The 21381-nt window shown below is 40.2% G+C and overlaps 1 protein-coding gene and 1 pseudogene across 2 annotated transcripts in view; both read left to right on the top strand.

The window, feature by feature from the left end:
- Window positions 1-21381, top strand: part of TTC28 (tetratricopeptide repeat domain 28) — a 695665-nt gene that overhangs the window by 198722 nt on the left and 475562 nt on the right. The window lies entirely within an intron of this gene.
- Window positions 2179-2751, top strand: LOC133752316 (synaptonemal complex central element protein 2-like; annotated as a pseudogene).

The following is a 21381-nucleotide window of genomic DNA, read 5'->3' as shown; positions in this document are numbered from 1 at the left end:
CTTTTGTTGTGCAGATTTTAAGTTTTTTTTTTTAAAAAAATAGATTCATTTAGTTATTTGAAATGCAGAATTACAGAGAGAGAGAGAGGTCTTCCATCGACTGGTTCACTCCCCTTTTGGCCGCAATGGCTGGAGCTGTGCCAATCCAAAACCAGGAGCCAGGAGCTTGGAGCTTCTTCTGGGTCTCCCACATAGGTGCAGGGGCCCAAGGACTTGAGCCATCCTCCACTGCTTTTCCAGGCCATAAGCATAGAGCAGGATTGGAAGAGGAGCATCCAGGTCTCAAACCAGTGCCCATATGGGATGCCAGCACTGCAGGCGGCAGCTTTACCTGCTATGCCACTGCACCAGCCACCTTAACCAAATATTTCATTATGTTTACTGTAACAAATCAGTATCTTATCTCCTTGGTTAATAAAATCTTAATACTTTGAACAGAACAGATTTTAGCAAAAAGTATTACTTGTCATGTAACAACAAGGCTAACAATGAAATTCAAGCTCTCTTTATATAGCTGACTTATAACCTGAAGGTTAGCTTTGGAAAATATGCTCTTCGATACTTCCTTTTCACAGGTTTAGGATGTCAGTTACCACTTATCAGGGTCAACAGTGCCTCCACGTTGCCAAATGCAATGGTCACTTCTCTGCAATCATCGTTAGTTATGAAAGTCTTTTTGTCTAGCTTCAGTGACTCAAAATTCTTCTGGTTTTGTTCCCATGGCCCTTGGCAACTTCCTCAGTCTCCTCTGCAGGCTTCTTCTCCTTCACTTTTTTTTTTTTTTTAAGATTTATTTATTTACTTGAAAGTCAGAGTTACACAGAGAGAGGAGAGGCAGAGAGGGAGAAAGAGGTCTTCCATCTGCTGGTTCACTTCCCAATTGGTTGCAATGGCCGGAGCTATGCTGATCTGAAACCAGGAGCCAGAAGCCTCTTCCCGGTTTCCCATGTGGGTGCAGAGGCCCAAGGACTTGGGCCATCTTCTACTGCTTTCCCACGTCATCAGCAGGGAGCTGGATCGGAAGTGGAGAAGCCGGGACTTGAATCGGCGCCCATATGGGATGCCGGTACTGCAGGTGGTGGCTTTACCCACTACACCACAGCTCTGGCCCCCTGCTCCACTTTTTTTTTTTTTTTAAGATATTTATTTATCTGAAAGGCAGAGCCACACAGAGAGAGAAGGAAAGGCAGAGAGAGAGAGAGAGAGAGGTCTTCTATCCGCTGGTTTACTCCCCAATTGGCTGCAATGACCGGAGCTGTGCCAATCCGAAGCCAGGAGCCAGGAGCCTCTCCTCTGGGTCCCCAACACGGGTGCAAGGGCCAAAGGACTTGGGCCATCTTCCACCACTTTCCCAAGCCACAGCAGAGAGCTGGATTGGAAGTGGAACAGCTGGGTCTCGAACCAGCACCCATATGGGATACCGGCACTCCAGGCCAGGGCATTAACCTGTTGCACCACAGCGCTGGCCCCCCTGTTCCACTTCTAAACACTGCAGTTTTCTAGGGTTCTTTACCAGCCCCTCTTCTTCTACCTAAATAATACATGATCAATAGAGTTTTCATATCCACTAAAATCATTACCACATTTAGTATCATAAGACTTTTTCCCTGTGTTCTTTCTAGGAAGAATGAAATCAGATCTTAAATTTGTAAGTCTTGACTCCATTTTGAATTTGGTATGTTGTGTAAGCAAAAGTCTTCTATCATTATTTTGCCTATAAATATCCAGTCTTTCTAGTACCATTTGTTGACAAGACTGTCCTTTCCCCATTATGTGCTCTTTGGCACCTTTGTCAAGGATTATTTGACTTACATACAGTGGTTTATTACTGGACTGTCTGTTGTTTGCATTGGTTTATATGTCTGTCTTTATGCCAACACCACATTGCTTTGATTACTGTAGCATTATAATATATTTTGAAATCAGGAAGTGTGAGGCCTCCAACTTTGTTCTTCTTTTTTAAGATCGTTTTGGCAATTCCAAGTCCCTTGATATTCAATATGAATTTTAGAATGTTTTTCTGTTTCTGGAAAAAAAATACTATTGGAATTTTGGAAGGGGTTACATTGAATCTATAGAGTGCTTTGGGTAATGTTTTTAACCCTTCCAAGCCATGAACACAGGCTGTCTTTTTATTTACTTGTAACATTTTTAAAAAAGATTTTATTAAAAGACGAGATGGAGCAACAGGGAGTGGCCATGCCCCATGAGGAATGCCCGGGTCAGGAGCTGCAGCCCCCAGAGGCGACTAAGGAGAGTCCGCAGGCCAAGGAGACCTGCGAGGAGAAGGCCGGGGACAGGCCGGCCAGGGGTCGGGTGTCCAGCCCTTCGGTTGCCACATCTGGTACCGGCCGCCCTCTGGCCATGCTGGAAGGGAAGACAGGCCTGTACTTCTCCTCACTGGACACCGCCATCGACATCCTGAAGAAGCGAGCCCAGTAGCTGATTGAAAACATCAATGAGAGCAGACAAAAGGACCACGCGCTCATGACCAACTTCAGGGACAGCCTCAAGATCAAGATCTCGGACCTGACAGAGAAGCTGGAGGAGAGGATGTATCAGATTTACCATCACCACAAGATCATCCAGGAGAAGCTCTAGAAGTTCACTCAGAAGATGGCCAAGATCAGCTACTTGGAGACAGAGCTCAAGCAGGTCTGTCAGACCATGGAGACCGTGTACAAAGACCTGTGCCTGCAGCCTGAGGCTGTCCCTGCAGAAGAGCAAAGTCACAAAGACAGCGAATGCTGACAGCAGCCTTCCGGGAGCCGCGTCCTGCCCGGGGACTGCCACCCAGGCTGTCGAGGCCACACCCTGTGGTACGCCCTGGCAAAGATGAAACCTGGGGCCTCCTGCCCTCGGCATCACACAGTTGATTAAATGTTTGATTTTTCCACCCCCCCCCCCCAAAAAAAAGATTTTATTTATCTTCCTGAGAGGCAGAGCTACAGACAGAGAGAGGAAGAGACAGAAAGGTCTTCTATCCCCTGGCCCTCTCCCCAAATGTCTACGATGGCCAGAGTTGGAGCCAGGAGCCAAGAGTTAGAACTGGTGCCCACGTGGAATGTCAGCGCTGTGGGTGGAGGACCAGCCCAATACGCCACAGCGCCAGCCCCAACTTGTAACATTTAAAATTTCTTCCAGTAGTGTTATTTGGTGTTTTGTAGCAGTATATGTAGGTCTTCTTAGTCAGGTTTACTCCTAAGGATTTATTTTTATTTTTTAAAATATTTATTTATTTATTTGAAAGGCAGAGTTAAAGAGACAGGCACAGAGAGAGAGAGAGAGAGAGAGTTCTTCCATCCCTTAGTTCACTCCCCAGGTGGAGGCAACGAATGGAGCCGAGGCAATCTGAAGCCAGGAGCCAGGAGCTTCTTCCTGGTCTCCCACACGGGTGTAGAGGCCCAAGGACTTGGGCCACCTTCTACTGCTTTCCCAGGCCATAGCAGAGAGCTGGATTGGAAGAAGAGCAGCTGAGACTAGAACCAGCGCCCACATGGGAAGCCGGCACTGCAGGCGGAGGCTTTACCTGCTTACGCCACAGCACCAGCCCCAGGATTTTTTATTTTTAATGCCTGTTGTAAAGGGATTGTTTTCTCAGTTTTCCTTCTTGAGTTGTTCATGGTATTGTTCAGAAACAGAGATGATTTTCATGTATTGACTTTGTCCTGCAACTTTGTTAAATGTATTTATTCCAACTGGTTATATGTGTGTGTACGTATATGGCCTTTACAGTTTTCTACAGATAAAATTATGTCATCTGTGAACAGAGAAAATTTTACTACTGGGGATGGCATTGTGGTGTAGTGGGTAAAGCCATTACCTATGATGCCAGCATTCCTTATTGGTGCCGTTTCGTGTTTTGGCTGCTCTGCTTCTGATCCAGCTTCTTGCTAATAGGTTGGGAAAAGCAACAGTAGGTGGCCCAAGTATTTTGTTCTCTGCACCCACGTGAGAGACCTCGAAGAAGATCCTGACTCCTGGCTTCAGCTGGCCCAACCCTAGCTGTTGCAGCCAATTGGGGAGTGAACCAGCAGATGGAATATCTCTGTCTGTCTCTCTCTCTCTGTAACTCTGACTTCCAAATAAATAAATAAATCTTTAGAAAAAACAAAAAAAAATTTTACTTCTTCCTTTCCAATTTGGGTGTTATTGATTTATTACTTGCCCAATTGCTATAGCTAAGACTTCCAGTGTTATGTTGAATAGAGGCTGTGATAGTGGGCAACCTTGTCTTGTTCATAATCTTAAAGGGAACTTTGAGTTTTTCGTCATTGAATATTATACTATTTCTGGGCTTTTCATATGGCTTTTATAATGTTGAGTGATAATCTTCTCTTCATAGTTTGTTGAGTTTTTTTTTTTCTTCTCATGAAAGGGTTTTGAATTTTGTCAAATGCTTTTTCTACATGTGTTTTTTATCCTTCATTCTGCTAATATTACACTGACTTTTTCTTGTATGCTGAATCATCCTTGCATTCCAGGGATAAACCTACTTGGTTATGGTGTATATTCCTCTTAAGGTACTGTTGAATTCAGTTTGCCAGTATTTTGTTGTGTATTTTTCATTAGGACTCACCAGCACATTGGTCTGTAGTTTTCTTTTCTTGTAAAATCTGTCAGGCTTTGGTATTGGGGTAATAATGGCATCATAAAATGAGTTTGGAAGTGTTCCCTTCTCTTCAGTATTTTGGAATAGTGTGAGAATTGGTGTTAATTCTTTAAATATTTGGTAGAATGTTCCAGTGAAGCCATCTGGCCCTGTGCTTTTGTTTTGGGGAGGTTTTACATTAGGAATTCAGTCTTCTTACTAGTTATAGGTCTGTTGGGTTTTTATTTCTCGTTGCTTGGTAATATGTTTCTTGGGATTTGTTTCTTCCAGGTTGTCCAATTTGGGGGTGTATAATTGTTTACAGTAGTCTCTTATCCTCTCTCTTTTTGTGACATTGACCATTAAGTCTCCTGTTTTATTTTTGATTTGAGGTTTTTTGTTTGTTTGTTTGTTTTTTTTGTTTTTTTTTTTTTTTGGTTAGTCTATCTAAAATTTGATCAATTTTGTTGATAAAAAAACACTCTAATTTCATTTTCTTCTGTTTTCTCCTACTCTCTCTTCTATGTAATATTTGGAAAAAATATTTATTTGAAAGGCAGAGCAGCAGAGAGAGAGAGAGATAGCGAGAGATAGCAAGTGAGAATGTAGACTTCTGGCTTACTCCCCAAATGGCTGCAACAGCCAGATCTGGGGTAGGCCAAAGCCAGGGTCTTGTAACTCCATCCTGGTCTCCCACTTGGGAGCCAGGGACCCAAGTACTTAAGCCACTATATTCTGCCTTCCTAGGCAAATTAGCAGGAAGGTTGATTTCAAGCAAAAACAGCTGGGACCTGAACCTACAGTCAGATTTGGGATGCTGGCATCACAAGTGGTGGCTTAACATGCTGGGCCTTGTTCTGTTTATTTTTGCTCCAATATTATTTCCTCGTTTGTGCTAACTTTGGGTTTAGTTCTTGCTTTTCTATTTGCTTGGGGTGTAAAGTTACATTGATGATTTTAGAGCTCCTTTTTTAGTGTAACCCTTTATGATGATAAGCATTCTTCTTAATTCTGCTTTTGTTATATCCCATACATTTTATTTCCTTGTTTTCATTTTAATTTGTCTCAAGTATTTTCTAACTTCCTTTGTGATGTCTTCATTGACCTGTTGTCACTTGTCTTAGTCCATTTGGGCTGCTGTAACAAAATACCATAAGCTGGGTGGCTTATAAACAACAGAAATTGATTTCTCACAGTGCTGAGATGGGGAAGTCCAAGATGAAGGTGAATGGCAGATTTGGTCAGGGTCCCCTTCCTGGTTCATAGATGGCTGTCTTCTCACTATGTCCTCAAAGGACACGAGGAGCAAGGGATCTTTCATAAAGGCACTAATCTCAATCATGAGAGCATTATCTCATGACCCCACCTCCCGATACTATCACCTTGGAGCCTAGGATTTCTACTTATGAACTTTGGTTGCACATAAATATTCAGTCCTATCCAACATTCTATTTTGTTTAAACCATTCTTTGTGGTCTCTGTAGGTATTTTATTAGGGTTTTTAACTTTCATTTCTCTGATGAGTAATGATGATGCACATATTTTTTCTGTGATTATTGACAATTAGTATATATGCTTTTGTAATATTTCTTTTCAATTTTCCCCAACTTTTAATTGGATTGAGTTAAAAAAATATATTCTGGGGCCAGCACTGTGGTGTAGTGGGTAAAGCTGCCACCTACAGTGCTGGTATCCCATTTGGGTGTTGGTTCTAGTCCCGGCTGCTCCACTTCCCATCCAGCTCTCTGCTATGGCCTGGGAAAGCAGTAGAAGATGGCCCAAGTCCTTGGGCCCTTGCACCCACATGGGAGACCCAGAAGAGGCTCCTGGCTCCTGGCTACGGATAGGTGCAGCTCTGGCTGATGTGGCCAATTAGGGAGTGAACCAGCAGATGGAAGACTTCTCTCTCTGCCTCTTCTCTCTCTGTGTAACTATGACTTTCAAATAAATAGATAAATAAATAAATATTTAAAAAATTATCTGGATTCAAGTCCATTATCAGAAATATATATTTAGAATGATTTCTTGTACCCTGTAATTTACATTTTGATTTTCTTAATGTCATCTAGCTAAGAATAAAATTTCTGATTTGACAAAGTAAGTTTATCACTTTTAATCCTTTATTCATGCTTTTACATTTATGTGTTAGGAAATCTTTGCCTATTCAAAAATTGTGAATATTTTATTCTGGATACATTTTTACTTTTAGCTTACAGCTGGTTTGTGATCACATTTGAGTTAATTATTAAATATGGTATAAGTTAAGGATTGATCACTTTTTTCTCCCAGGACTGAGGCTGTTCTTTTTTCTTTCCAGGCAGATATCCCATTGTGAAAGTATCACTAGTTGAAAAAAAAAACTATCTTTTCAACCATTGGATTAATTTGATAATTTTGTTGAAAGTTAACTGACTGTGGGGGCCAGCGCCGTGACTCACTTGGTTAATCCTCCGCCTGCAGTGCTGGCAACCTGTATGGGCGCCGGGTTCTAGTCCCGGTTGCTCCTCTTCCAGTCCAGCTCTCTGCTGTGGCCCAGGAAGGCAGTGGAGGATGGCCCAAGTGCTTGGGTGCCTGCACCCACATGGGAGACCAGGAGGAAGCACCTGGCTCCTGGCTTCGGATCGCCGTAGGTCTGGCTGTGGCAGCCATTTCGGGGGTGAACCAACGGAAGGAAGACCTTTCTATCTGTCTCTCTCTCTCACTGACTATCTGTCAAATAAAAAAAAAAAAAGAAAATTAATTGATTGTGTATACCTGAGTCTATTTATGTATTCCTTATTCTGTTACATTGATTTATACATGTACTATTGGAACATCACACTGTTTTGATTATTATCCCTTTATGGGAGGTTTTAAAAGTCAGTTATTGTGACTTGTCCAACTTTGTTCTTCTTTTAAAAACTATTTCTTTTATTTATTTATTTTTTTGACAGGCAGAGTAGATAGTGAGAGAGAGAAACAGAGAGAAAGGTCTTCCTTTGCCGTTGGTTCACCCTCCAATGGCCGCCGTGGTTGGAGTGCTGCGGCCGGCGCACCGCGCTGATCCAATGGCAGGAGCCAGGTGCTCCTCCTGGTCTTCCATGGGGTGCAGGGTCCAAGCACTTGGGCCATCCTCCACTGCACTCCCTGGCCACAGCAGAGAGCTGGCCTGGAAGAGGGGCAACCGGGACAGAATCCGGTGCCCCGACCGGGACTAGAACCTGGTGTGCCGGCGCCTCAAGGCGGAGGATTAACCTAGTGAGCCGAGGCACCGGCCCTTAAAAGCTATTTCATTATTCTCAGTCCTTTGCATTTCCATGTAGCTTTTAGAGTTAGTTTATCATTTCTATAGAAAGTTAGCTGGGAGTTTAATTGAAATTATGTTGGATTTATAGTTACATTTGGGAAGGATTCATATGTTAACAATATTGAGTTTTCAGTCCATGAATATGTTATATATGTCACTTACTGAGGTCTTTTTAAATCTTTCCTCAGTATGACACTCCAGATCCTCTATAAGCTAACCTCTAATAAAAATTTTAGGATAAATTATGCTACTACTTACCTTTATATTCTTTTTACAAATACTTTGAACTAGTCACAGTTTCCTCCATGAACTGTATCTTGGAATTTCCTTTCCTAGAACTCCTTACATATTACGTCTTCATATAATTAATAACAGGTCCCAGAATCAAACAGCTTGGGTTTGAACCCATCTAAAGCTTTCAATATGGTGCTTATCTCATGGTAGATGCTCAATAAATGTTTATTTTTATGGTGTTTCTATTTATTGCATCTACTAGATTGTGAATTCCTGGGAAACGGTGACCATTTCATTCTCTTCTGTGTATCTTTTTTTTTTTTTTAAGATTTTATTTATTTATTTGAGAAGGTAGAGTTATAGACAGAGGAAGAGACAGAGGAATGTAGAGTTATAGACAGAGGAAGAGAGAAATGTCTTCTATCCACTGGTTAACTCTTCAAATAGCCGCAACGGCCAGAGCTGGGCTGATCCAAAGCCATGAGCCAGCAGCTTCCTCTGGGTCTCCCATGCAGATACAGGGACCTAAGCACTTGGGCCATCTTCTACTGCTTTCCCAGGCCATAGCAGAGCGCTGGATTGGAAGAGGAGTAGCTTGGAGGTGAACTGTCACCTCTATGGGATGCCGACGCCGCAGGTGGAGGATTAGCCCGCTACTCACAGTGCTGGCCCCCTCTCCTCTGTATCTTATGTCTACTATCATACTTGGTGTGTGGTAGGTGTTCTAAAGATGCTTATTTTATGAGTTTTGGAAATATTTTTGCAGTAGAGAGTGAGGAATATTTTTTAGAATGTTTAAATTTCACACCATTAAGAAATATCCCTCTAGATTCTGAAATTTTATCAAATAAAACCTCCTGTTTTGCAAGTTTACAAGCATATATTAAAAGCAAATAAAATAGTTGGCATGTTTTCTATTCCAACCGAAGTCTCCAGTGATTGATTTGTGTTGTTTCTTTTGCACGTTTCTCATTTTATGAAATTGTTAACTGAATCTTTATTTTATTCTTTGTACATCCTTATGGAACTAAAGTTATCTGGAATCATGAAGAAGACTATTAATGCTAACAAATAGAAATTGTTACTGCTAATGAAAATTATGGGATTACGGTGATAAGGAATTGTCTATTGTAAATGTTGAGGTTTCTGCATATTGTAGACTTTAATGTAATTAGCTATGTCCTAGCAAGATTACATATTATTCAAAAGATAAAACTAGTCTGAATATTAAGGATAAATTGGATCTATATTAGACTTCTACTGTCACCATTTTGTAATCATTTTCTCTTTGTAATGATGAATCCTTACATAAAGAAAATTATTTTTGAGTGATTATTACATGCACCCAATGTCACCTCTGAATTCTTAACATCCAGGTTTTTTTCAGTTGAAATCATCTTTGATATTGAAATGCAAAAAGTAAATACTAACTTTAAAAAATGCCTACCAGTTTAATAGCCAATATATTTGGAGGAAGTAAACTCCTACCTTGTCCTCCATAGTCCTCATTGTCTCCATCTTGTGGCTGAAACTGCAGCCCTCTTTTCCCACATACATGGGGATTCACGCTGACCATTTTACACTGCAGTTGTAATGCATTTTGTCAGTTTCATGTTGTATTCATGTCCCTCCTTGACATTTCCATTCTTAAAAAAAGAGAAAAAAAAACAGTTGTTAATGGTCAGGGATCCTTTCCTCCCACTAGCATCAGTTTCTACCCCACAGTAGGACACTGGTGGCAGAAACCATGACTATAGGGGTCAATGGAAGCTCTTAACTTTTCAGTTCTAAAAGCAAACTGGATAAAGTCATGTGATCATAGTAGTGAAAGCAAATGACGTTAAACACACTGTTCTGAGGTGGAATTCTAACAGCAGAATGTTAGGACTGATACTATCAGACACATTCTACAACTCTCAGGGAAGACTTTTAGGTTAAACTCATAATGGTTCCTTTCTGGGGACTTTTTCCACTTTTGCAGGCTTTACTCAGAGTTTAATGCTAGCTTATCAATTGGACAAGTATTTAGTTAATACTTCATATTTGTGTTATTTGAAAGGAAATTAGAATTAGGGCATTTTTCCCCCCAAAATTAGAGTATTGGACTCACTGGGATGCTTAAGCTGAAAAAAGGACAGAAAGTAACAAGTTTTGGCAAGAATCTGGAAAAAATCAGGACCTTGAGACATTGCCGATGGGATATTAGAATGGAATAGCCAACTAGAAAACAGTCTGGCAGTTCTATAAGATGTTACACAGAGAGTTACTCAGCAATCCAAACCTAGAGATATACCTGGAGGGATTGAAAACATATGTCCACACAACAGCTTCTGTAAGGACGTTCACATCAGCATTATTACTAATGGGCCAACATGAGAAACAACTCAAAATCTAACGACTGATGAGTGGATAGGTAAAAAATGTTATATATCTATACAATGAAATATTATTCAGCCATACCAGGAATGAAATATCAATATATGATATCATGTGGTAAACATTGAAAACATTACCCTATTTAATTTTTTTAAAGACTTATTTATTTATATGAAAGGCAGTATAACAGAGGGAGAAGGAGGAAGAGAGAGAAAGAGACAGAGAGATCTTTCACCTGCTGGTTCACTCCCCAAATTCCCTCAACAGTCAGGGCTGGGCCAGACCAAAGCTAGAAACCAGGAACTCCATCCAGGTCTCCCGTGTGAGTGGCAGAAACCTAAATACTTGGGGCCATCATCCACTGCCTCCCAGAGGCATTAGTAGGAAGCTGGATCAGGAGTGCAGAGTAGCAACACTTTAACTAAGCACTCTGACATGGGATGTGGGCCATAACACTGTGCCACAAAGCTCACCCTATGATTTTATCAGATACATACTAGAAGGAAAAGATCAACATACGTGCTCGTCCTTGTGATGCCCCTCTGTTCTCTATCTACAAGAATATTTTGAAAGGTTCCTGGATAAGTGAAATTAAAAGTAGTTTATTTTGCTATAAAAGTTTTTTTGAAATCTATTCAGTTTTTTTTATAATGTACATTATCCATGAGCATTTTGAAGATCCTTTGTATGCATAGATCTTAAAAATTTTCCACCAGATAAGCTTATCATTCAATTTCATTTTCCATGGATGTTTTAGAAAATTTTAATTTTCTACTTTGTTTGAAAGGCATGGAGGGTGGGTAGGCAGAGACAGATCTTTTCCATCCACTGTCCACTCCGCACATGCCCACAACCGCCAGGGCAGGGCCGAAGCTGGAAGCTGGGAACTCATTCCTTGTCTCCCTCGTGGATGGCAGATAGCCAACTACTTGAGCCATCTCTGGCTGCCTCCCAGAGTCTGATTTGGCAAAAAGCTGCATTGGGAACCTAAGCTAGGAATGGAACCCAGGCAGTCTGATATGGAATACAAGTGGCTTAACATACCTTTTGAACTACTAGGTCCAATGTTTGCCTGGATAGTAGACTTCACAGTTCTTTTTTCTATTGGCTTTTGCTATGATGTCAGGTTTGAGAACCACTGAAGTTACATCAATATTTATTTATTATAACTTTGTAAATGCTTTTCATGGTTCAATTATGTAGCTTTCCATTATTTTATTTTATTTTATTTTATTTGGAAGACAGAGAAAGAAGGGCAGGGAGATGGAGAGGGAGGGTGAGAAGGAGAAGGATCTCCCCCCTCTGGTTAAATTCCCAAATGCCCACAACAGCTAGACCTGGGCTGAACCGAAGCCAAGAGCTGGGAGCTCAAACTAAGTCTCCCCCATGGGGGTCAGGGACCTAACTTCTTTATCCTTTACCTACTACCTCCCAAGGAACACGTTAGTAGGAAGCTGGAATAGGGAGTGCAGGCTGGACTCAGGCACTCTGACAGGGGAATTTGTGTTCAGATTGTTCATATTTTAAGCTTTTAGATTCGTATTTTGTGAAAGAGGAAGAATTTTTATTGTTGAGGGAAAAGCGATATGCACTGGGAATTCAAACCTGTTAGAGGTGGGGTTTTTTTGTTGTGTGTGTGTGGTTTTTTTTTTGCCTTGTTGTTTCTTGCTGCTTTTGGCTTGTTTCAGTGCTTGATTTAGTGATTTATTCTTTTAAAGTCCTGAGTACATTCGTTATTAAATTGAATTTATTGTGAGAATGCTAATAGCCTAAATTGGGGATTTTTCTATTTCAAGAAGGATATACATTGATTTTTTTTTTCAGAAGCCATGAGTTCTTTCCTTCTTTCTTTTTTTTTTTTTTTTAAAGATTTACTTATTTATTTGAAAGTCAGAGTTACACAGAGAGAGGTCCTCCATCCGATGGTTCACTCCCCAGTTGGCTGCAATGGCTGGAGCTGTGCCAATCCGAAGCCAGGATCCAGGAGCTTCCTCCAGGTCTCCCACGTGGGTGCAGGGGCCCAATGACTTGGGCCATCCTCTACTGCTCTCCCAGGCCACAGCAGAGAGCCGGATTGGAAGTGGAGCAGCCAGGTCTTGAACCAGCGCCCGTATGGGATGCTGGCGCTCCAGGCCAGGGTATTAACCCACTGCGCCACAGCACCGGCCCCTCATGAGCTCTATAGATCTGACCACTTTAGCACCATGTTAAAGTCTTGATTTAATTGAATAGAGTGGGAAGGTTGCTTCCCATTCAGTTCACCCTATTCTCAGTTCATTTTTAAAATTTATTATTATTTTTAATTTGAAAGAGGGGAGAGAGAGAGAGAGATCTTCCATTTGTTTGTTCACTCCCCAAATGCCTGCGAAGTCCAGGCTGCGCCAGGGCTGAAGCTTGGAATAGGAACTGAGTCCAGGTCTTTACTACATAGGTGGCAGGAACCCAGTCACTTGGGCCATCACAGGCGCCTCCCAGGATCCACATGAACAGGAAGCTGGAGTCAGGAGCCAGTGCCAGGAACGGAAGCCAGCTGCTGATTGTGGGATAAGGGGTTCTGTTAGCTTGGACTAGCCTGCCGTTCATTTTAGTCAAGAATGTGTTTTTCTTATGATTTTGTATGGTTAATAAAATGTACACAAAACTTATACAGTGGGCATTGACCTTTAGTTTACATTAAAATCATACATATACTTGTACAGAGAAGGAAGTCTAGGATGGTATATGTCCTTATATGTGGATTTATTTATATCACAGTCTTAACCAACTATTATCTCTGGGTGTTAAGATATCAAGCAATTTTAAAAATTATTCTTGGCCGGCACCGTGGCTCATTAGGCTAATCCTCCGCCTGCGGTGCCGGCACACCGGGTTCTAGTCCCGGTTGCCCCTCTTCCAGGCCAGCTCTCTGCTGTGGCCTGGGAGGGCAGTGGAGGATGGCCCAAGTACTTGGGCCCTGCACCTGCATGTGCGACCAGGAGGAAGCACCTGGCTCCTGGCTTCGGATCAGTGCAGCACGCCGGCTGTAGCAGCCATTTAGGGGGTGAACCAACGGAAGGAAGACCTTTCTCTCTCTCTCACTGTCTAACTCTGTCAAAAAAAATAATTCTTTATGATATTTTTATAATATCTAATTTTAAAAGGATAGATAATTTATTAATTTTATAATTATGAAAATGATAACGCTAATTTCATTTTTGAAAAAAGTCTCAAAAGCTCTAGCAGCTAAGCTTTGGTTTTAAGAAAGTATCGTTTAGTAGGACCAAGAGAACAAAGCTTATATCAAAAAGAAAGGAAAGTTCACAAAAAATCTTTTTTTAAAAAATATTTATTTATTTATTTGAAAGTCAGAGTTACACAGAGAGAGAAGAGGCAGGGAGAGAGAGAGGTCTTCCATCCGCTGGTTCACGCCCCAGATGGCTCAACGGCTGGAGCTGCGCCAATCTGAAGCCAGGAGCCAGGAGCTTCCTCCGGGTCTCCCATGCAGGTGTAAGGACCCAAGGACTTGGGACCATCTTCTACTGCTTTTCCAGGCCATAGCAGAGAGCTGGATTAGAAGAGAAGCAGCTGGTTCTCGAACCGGCACCCATATGGGATGCTTAGCACTTCAGGTCGGGGCTTTAAGCTGCTGTGCCACAGTACCGGCCCCAAAAATCTTTCCATAAGTGTTACTATTCAGTTTCTCAGATAAATGTTGAGTGAAAGTCATATGGCTTAATTGGTCAGTAAATCTCATACATTTACATAAATATTTTCCTGATTTGTGTAGTTTAATTATTAGAGAAATTAATATTTATTGAGGAAAAAATCAAGCACTTTGCATGTATGATATTTAATGTGATCTTTAATTTTATAATCCTGCAAGGCTAGTATATCCTTCATTTTTTACATATGTGAAATTTTTGGAGCAAGAGATTGAGTAAATGGGGCAAAGTCATTTATGTAGTAAGCGAAAGAGTCAGAACTTAAACCCAGTTCTGAGTAATTTGAAAGGCCTTTGTCTTGTCCATGGTACCGCACGGCTTTCCATAAGCAGTAGGCCCTGCCTGCTGTTTATCTTATTTGTTTTTTCTCTGTATTTATATGATTTTCATTTGTCACATTGTTATTTCAGCAAAGAAGTATATTAGAAAATATACATACAGGTTGATCAGTTATAATTCTTCTAATATTTGCAGACTCTCTTCCTCACGTTTTTGGCAGTCTGCAAATGGTTAAACTTGATGAAATACTAATGAAGAATTACAGAGTTATTTGTTTGACTTTGCCACTTGGGACACTTGGCAAATGAGACAATTCATCTCAGTGTGCAGCTAGTCTCGTTTCTTAAAGAAAATTAATTAATGCAGTTTGTCTTCTTCCCATATCTCTGATTATAGTCTTTTTATTGTACCTTCACTTTCTTGCTTTACTTTTCTTCCTGCAAATATCTGTTTTTCAAGCCTTCCTTGTTCCTTTCAACCTGATAAGTAAAAGCAATTTTCTTCAATGTGAATGTGTTTGCGACTTCAGTACATCTTAGACAAGAAAAGACATTTGCATAAAATCCCATAGGTAGGAAATTCCATAGGAAGGAATTTCATAGGCACCAATGCCTCTTTGAAAGTGATTTAATCAATTTTCTTTTACTGTCTTTATTGCTCTTTGTCTTCTTTTTGGCAAGATGGGTTAGTATTGTGTATATCTTACCACCGTTGTCTTCCAGCACAATAGTCAGTACTTAAATTTGTCAACACCATAATTTTGGTCCTAATACCTTTACATTTAAAAATAATCATACCTGTGATTTTAGAGTCATATTTTGAAGAGCCAGGAGTTGTTTTTTCCTATAATTTTGATGGTTACAACCAGAAATACAATTTCCTTCCAGGAAATGACTTGAGCAGTTTGTTACTCAGTCTCTTTGAATATATTTTTCTCTATTTTCACAGTGTGGCCTTCTCATTTTAAAGGTAGAATGACTATGTGCTCATTTTCTTTCTCTTTTGATATTCATCTGAGAAAGAGGGATTTCAGAAAATCTAGTTTTTAAATCACTTTGAATATTTTTTTCCACCCCACAGACCCAGTAAGGAATCAGTTTGAGAAGAATAAGAATGTTATCAATCATCTCCCATACCAACGTTGTATAAAAATTTTTTAATCATGCTGGAAAGAACATGGAGAATTGGCATGAATATATTTAAAGCCAGCTGAATGTGAAACGGTATGGGAAAGAAAGGTTGAGAGTGAAGTTATTTAAGAACTAAGCAAATACCTTGTATCAAGATGGCTGTTTGTATATTTATATTAAAATTAAGGGTAATATAAGATCACTATTATAGCTTATTCTGGTTTCCAGATTATTTTGTAATACGTATAGAACACTGACTTCCAAGTCACTAAAAATGAAATGGCTTAATTCTATCATGGTATGAATCACCAATTTAACAATGGCGGGACTTAATTCGTTCTAAAATTTTATAATCTCTTCTAATTTTCTCACCAGATTGGGTCTTAGAGTTATCAGGGTAATTTCATTCACTCACAACATGTAAAAATGTTGACTCATTTTAAAAATAATATTCTGTTAGTTGCCCCTAAGATAGCTGATATCTGGCAGTTGAAGGGATGGTAACCTTTAAAATGAAATAACCCTGTCATCACATCACAGCAGAAAACTGACATGATAGTAAAACTACACTGGACTTTGAGGGCCATTCTAGGGGGAGCAGTTTACAGATATTTTTATTAGGGAGATTTACAGATGCTGTGCTGTTCTGTATACTTAGCGTCAAGCTGAGGAGACAGATCTGACACGTAAATCATGTTTGAGGGTCCTGGAGACAACCCGGAGTGTTTTGAGGCTTCAGAGAGTAGTTCTGAGATTGGTTGGCCATTCTTTTCACATTTTGCTTGTTATTCCTCTTGCTTTATACTTTCATTGAATTAATTTCTTCATTCGAGTTTCTCTTGGGTTTAGGGTTATTGAAGATTTTCTTTGCTGGCCCTGTTGTATTTTAAGTTTAGTATCTGCAAAGGAGATTGTTGATAGACCACCTGGGGAACAAGAAAACAAAATAGTTACAGGGATAGTCTTAGGGCATGGGTTTAGTGAACATTTTTAAGTTTTTGTACTCTTGAGGTTTCCAGGGAGGGATCAGAAGAGTTCTACATATTAAAAATTAAAAATCAAGGGCAGATGTTTGGCTTAACGGTTAAGATGCTTGTGTCCCATATTAGAGTATCTGAGTTTAATACCCAGCTCCATTTTTATCTTTAACTTCCTGTTAATGGAGACCCTAAGAGATAACAGTGATGGCTCAAGTAATTGGGTTCCTGCCACCCACTGGAGGAGACCTGGATTGAATTTCCAGTTCCTGGCTTTGGCCCTGACCCTGCCCAGTCCTTGTAGCCTTTTGAGAATGAACCAGCAAGTGAGAGATGCCTCTCCTCCCTCTCCTTCTCTCTATTTCTGCCTCTTAAATAAATAAACTTTTTAAAAATTGAAGAAAGTAATCACTGTGGCTGATATGTGGATAGGATAGTAAGGGGTTAGAAGCAAGATCAGTTAGGAGTCTTACTAGGATAGTTTGAGTAATGGTGATAACTTCAACTAGGGATGAAGCACAGAAGAGGAGACCAGGACAGATTCTATATATACTTAGTTTTAGAGCTGATTGGATCAGGAGTCAGGATGGACTTGGGAGGAGGGAAAGGGAAGAATCAAGCATGAATCCATAGTCTTAGCCTTGAGTGGTCAGTTGGATAGGGGTGCTGAATAGGAAGACTAGAAGAGAAACAGATATGGCAAGGAAAATTGAAAGTTACATCTTGTCCTGTTAAGGTTGAGACTTTCTGAAATGTGGAAATGTTTTAGTAGAGAGACATAATTATGTTACTTCATACTTATGTTACTTCAGTAGAGAGACATAATTTGGAAGTCATAAGCATGTATACTACAGGGCCAAAAGAAATCATGTGGGAAGGGAGTATAGGTGGAGAATATGTTAAGATCTAGTATACTCTACAATGGAGAATTTTGTACTAAAAGATACATTGTCTGTGGAAAACAAAGTGAATTACATAGTCGATGATGGTAGCTTGGGGTTTAGATGGATGAAATAAGTGGCATCTTTGAGTTGAAGAAATTTAATAAAATTTATTTCATTGGGACTTTTTTACATCCTAGATTTATTTATGTAAACAAAATAATAGGAGTTTAAGAATGATATCTCTTGTTGTGTTAGTAAAGTCATTCACTGAAATACTGGACTTTGAGTCAGTCCTATCTGGGTTAGAATCCCATTTTACTATGTATACCCATACTTATGTATTCTCTAACATTTACTTTATTTCTTTAAGTCTTGGTTTCTTGTGTGTGGGAATGCTCACTCAAATGATACATATTTACACATATACATGTAAATATACATGCATTACATAAATACATGTGTACTTTATATATGCATTTTATATATGTATTACATATGTACTTTATATATTATATATTTTTTTGCCTAAGTGTACCACTCAGGTACCAGGCACTCAAAAGATAGCTTTATGATTTTTTAAAGAAAGATTTATTTATTTATTTGAAAGACAGAGTTACAGAGAGAGGGGGGCAAATGTAGAGAAAGAATGAGAAAGATCTTCCACTCAGTGATTCGTTCTCCAAATGGCTGCAACGGCCAGAGCTGGGCCAGGAGTCAGAAGCCAGGAGTTTCATCTGGGTCTCCTATGTGGATTCAGGGACCCAAGTACTTAGGCCATCTTCTGGGAGCTGGATCAGAAGTTGAGCAGCTGGGCCAGCACCCATGTGGGTTGCTAGTGCTGCAGGCAGTGGTTTTAACTGCTAAGTCACAGTGCTGGCCCCAGCTTTATGCTATTCTGTTCTGAGCTTCTGTTTGTATCTGTGTACTACTGTCCTTCAGTATATATTATGCTCAGTTTAGATAGGGATCCCTGGTTTGGGATATAAACCTCCAACTTTTTAACAGTTTAAAAGTGAGCTATTCTCTCAGCCCATATTAGGGTTTAATACTTTTTTAAAAAGATTTATTTTAGTTATTTGAAAGACAGAGTTACAGAGAGAGGTAGAGACAGAGAGAGAGGTCTTCCATCCACTGGTTCACTCCCCAGATGGCTGCAACGGCCGGAGCTGCGCCAATCTAAAGCCAGGAGCCAGGAGCTTCTTCCGGGTCTCCCAAGTGGGTGCAAGGGCCCAAGGACCTAGGGCGTCTTCTACTGCTTTCCCAGGCCATAGCAGAGAGCTGGATTGAAAGTAGAGCGGCCAGGACTTGAACCGGTGCCAATATGGGATGCCGGTGCTTCAGGCCAAGGCTTTAACCCGCTGCACCACAGCACCCGCCCCAGGGTTTAATACTTTATCTGAACTATTTATGATTTGCTAGTTAATTTCTTTTGGGAGACAGATGGTTTGAGATTATAGAGTCTTGTCCTAACATTTTGTGACATTTTGTTTGATGATTACCTCTCACTGTAATCATATTAGAAGTGTAGGTTTGCTGCTGCAGGACATACTGGTGATCAACAAAATTTATCAGATGAGTTTTATTTTATGTTGTAGAAAATAAATAGCAAGGATCTTTATATAAAGTTACCTGAGTGAATTAACATTCATTAAAAAGAAGTCTCAATGGAAACATTATTCAAACCAAAAAGATGAAAATGCTTTGGAAAAATGTCATATAAGAAATACTGTTTCATTAAGAAAGTTTCACTGACTATTGAGGAGTATAGAAGTATTTCACAATTCATTTCCTACTCTTCATGAATCACAGAGACTTTTCTTGACTACCCTGTAGAAAATAGTACTATCCTCTCACTCTCTGTACCCTACTCTGCTTAATGTTTTCACAATACTTACTGTTATCTGACATGACATTTACTTGCACAAATATTTAAACATGTAATGAATGGTTTACTTAATTATTTTTTGTCACTAAAATATAAGCTTTATGAAGTCAGGACTATCTCGCATGTGATAAGAAATGTTTGTTTGACTCTGGAAAACTTCCTCAGAAAGTTAATCTTAGAGTTATTCTATGGCTCCCCAGTTTATTCCTAGATATATACCCCAAAGAACCGAAAACAGGTGCTCACACATAAATGCATATACATACACATGTTCATAACAGCAGTATTCACAATAGTTAATAGGTATTAACAACCCATTCTCTGTGAATGGATAAATGGGTAAACAAATTGTGGAATATACCAACAGTGAAAAAATATTTAGTCATAAAAAGAATGAAGTTCTGAAGGTTGGCGTTATGTCGCAGTGGGCTAAGCCACTGCCTGTGATGCTGGCATCTCATCTGGAGTGTGGTTCAAATCCTGATGCTGTGCTTCTGATCCAGTTCCCTGCCAGTGCATCTGGGAAAACAGTGGGAGATGGCCAAGTGTTTGGGTCCTTCTCACCAATGTGGGAGTCCAGGATGGAATTTCTGGCTCTTGGCTTTGGCTTGACCCAGCCCCTGCCATTGTATCCTTTGGGAGACTAAACCAGCAGATGGAAGATCTCTCTCTCTCTCTTCACCCTCAATTCTTTCCCCCTCCCTGTAACTGTGCCTTTCAAATAAATAAAATAAATCTTTAAGAAAAAAGAATGAAGTTCTGATATATACTAGAGAAAGGACATACCTCAAAAATACTGTAGTGAGTAGAAACCAGACACAAACGTCACATATGAATTCGTTTACATGAAATGTCCAGCATAGGCCAATTCACAGGCACAGAATATGGACTGGTGTTTTCCAGCAGCTGAGGGGAGGATAGGGAGAAACTGCTTTCTAGGTCTGGGATTTCATTTTGGAAAGATGGAAGTGTTTTGTCACTAGAGAGAGGTGGTGGCTGCCCAATGTTACTAACATGCTATCTACACTGAATTGTTCGTGTTAAAATGGTTAATTTTGTGTTATGTGAGTTTTACTTCAATGGCTATTTTTTTAAATGCTTGGTGAATGAGTGACTGTGCTCAGTTTGTTTTATGTGCCTACTGTATGTGGGTTATTGTTTGTAAGCCTGCCAGTTAGTAGCTCTGCCATTTGAGGAAGATGGAAGAATGGGAACAAGCAATTAATAGATTGAAATATCTGCAGTACTGTTTGATTCATACGGGGGAAGGAAAACACTTGATCGATGTGGAATACACTTAGCAATAGTTCCTAAAACCTGTTGTAATATGGGGGACAGATTGCTGATGCATAGTGAGGCTGTGTGCCTGTGACATTCACTTGTCAGGTTCAGAGATGCTAATTCTGGCTCTTCCCTCCCCGGGGACTGCCTGCCTGTGTGACAGAGCTCATTTTGCCTCTGCTTCCCTGCTGTCCTTGCTGAGGATCCCACATTGTAGCTGGAGTCCTTCTAGCTCGGGAGTGCCGTGGAAGCACGGCAGCGCAAAACCACCCTGTAATTGGCTAGAAGTATCGCTGTTGAGTGACATGATCCTTCTTCCTAGGGGAATGAAGGAGGGTAACAGTACCAAGAAATTAATCCAAGTACTATCTCAGCATTTGAATCCGCTCATTTTACCCCATCAGCCAGAAAAGCTTGCCCTTCTTCCAAATTGGCTATTCCCATCTGTTCACTTAATTTCATTCTATAGCTTTGTCGAGCTCCACAGTGATTGTCACATGCAGACTTCCTGCATTTTGCTAATCAGAATCCTGATAAATCTGGATTATTGTAAGTTGCAACCAAGAGTCTAGACTTGGCATTTTCTATACCGAACTATAGCCTTTTATTTATGTTCTGTAACATCCACAAAGTCATTGTATTTTTTAAAACTTACTAATGTTTATCCTTGTTCTTTTCCAGTTTATGTTCTGTGTTGAATTATTGGCAATGATTTCTGTCTTATAGGCATCTCTGAAAGTGGGGAATTATCTAAGCA

Source organism: Lepus europaeus, chromosome 23 (assembly GCF_033115175.1).
Source record: "Lepus europaeus isolate LE1 chromosome 23, mLepTim1.pri, whole genome shotgun sequence".
NCBI lineage: Eukaryota > Metazoa > Chordata > Mammalia > Lagomorpha > Leporidae > Lepus > Lepus europaeus.
Note: the sequence above shows the minus strand (reverse complement) of the source record. Positions and strands in the feature narration are given on the sequence as shown.